General features: G+C 36.1%; 1 protein-coding gene across 1 annotated transcript in view; it reads right to left on the bottom strand.

Annotated features, from left to right (window-relative positions):
* The window catches only part of LOC106871567 (uncharacterized), a 19512-nt gene that overhangs the window by 7128 nt on the left and 10609 nt on the right, over positions 1-1775 (bottom strand). The window lies entirely within an intron of this gene.

Genomic DNA, 1775 nt, shown 5'->3' with positions numbered 1-1775 from the left:
TATATATATATATATATATATATATATATATATACATGTATACAGACACACCACCAAAAATTGACATCATTTTGGTGTCTAATAACATAGCCAATTCTCACTCGAATGATCTCAAAATGAATAAAAACTAAATGTGTAAGATGTGTAAAAATAAAATGAGTCAAAACTAAGTTTGGATCAGGTATGTCACTGTTAATGACAATGCGCTGTTGGAATGGCTACCACGCTCACCTGACTTGACACCTTGTGATTTTTTTCTATGGGACTAAGTGAAAGAATTGGTCTATACCCCCACTCTTCTTACAAACCTAGAGGAACTCAAACAGAGACTCACAGAGGTGGTGGAGAATGTTATGCGCAAGACATACTACAGCATGTTTGGCAGGAGCTGGAGTACCGACTTGATGTGTGTCGTGTAACAGATGGTGCATGTATTGAACATTAGTGAAGCTGTGTGAAATCATTATCATCATCATAACCAACTCTGGTTATCAAGTAGTGGTTGGGGGATAAACACAGACACAAAGTCATCCTTGTTGTTATATACATAAATATATTTATATAGACACACACACACACACACACATATATATATAATTGTTAAACAGGACAACAAACATTAAAGCAAGGCAAACACCTCAAGTCGTATACAATATTATTATAGGAAGAATTCAAAATCTTACAGCTGTTTCTGGGAAATCTCTGGGTATGGGATATTCCATCATCAGAGACAAATAGGGAAAAAAAATGAGAATGGTATATAAGCACCCACTACACTCTCTGAGTGGTTGGCGTTAGGAAGGGCATCCAACTGTAGAAACTCTGCCAAATCAGATTGGAGCCTGGTGTAGCCATCTGGTTTCACCAGTCCTCAGTCAAATCGTCCAACCCATGCTAGCATGGAAGGCGGATGTTAAACGATGATGATGATGATGATGATGATACACATATTCATAAATTGAGGATATAATGATTAAAATGATCATATCAGTGGCTAGCATAGAAAAACACCACCATATCAGTAAAATTAATATTTAAGTATATAATTATAAAAATATAACTATAATTAAGGGTGCTGGAGTGCCAGTGCCTATACATCAGAAGTAGATGTTAAATATCTACAAGCCACTGTAAATATGTTCTCTATTTACAACCGAAGGGTTCTAGAGTCGCTTGTAGACATCTGACATCTACTTCTAGTGTATAGGCATTGCCATTCCAGTGCCCTTAATTATAATTATATTTCTATAAATATATACTTTTATATATATATATATATATATATATTTATGTATAAAGAAAGAAAAGAATAAAGAGACCAATGGCAAAATTAGAATTATATTTTATGCATAAAGTCTTACAGCTGTTTCAGGGAAAATCCAATGTATCCCTTCATCGGAGACGGTAATAGTAGAAGAAAGGATTATAACATCTATAAGAAAGGATTACAACATCTACTATTACACATGCTAATACACGACCTATGTTATATTCCCCACTCATGTTGATACAACGACAGGGGCATAACTAGTCGGTATACAGCACTTACTCGGTATTACCTGTATCTTTAGGGTTTGGTTGACTCCAATACCCTTCATAACCTTTATTATCATCATCATCATCATCATCGTTTAACGTCCGCTTTCCATGCTAGCATGGGTTGGACGATTTGACTGAGGACTGGTGAAACCAGATGGCTACACCAGGCTCCAATCTGATTTGGCAGTGTTTCTACAGCTGGATGCCCTTCCTAAAGCCAACCACTCAGAGAGTGG

Source organism: Octopus bimaculoides, chromosome 5 (assembly GCF_001194135.2).
Source record: "Octopus bimaculoides isolate UCB-OBI-ISO-001 chromosome 5, ASM119413v2, whole genome shotgun sequence".
Taxonomy (NCBI): Eukaryota; Metazoa; Mollusca; class Cephalopoda; order Octopoda; family Octopodidae; genus Octopus; species Octopus bimaculoides.
The sequence above is the reverse complement of the archived record's forward strand: the minus strand, read 5'-3'. Positions and strand labels throughout refer to the sequence as shown.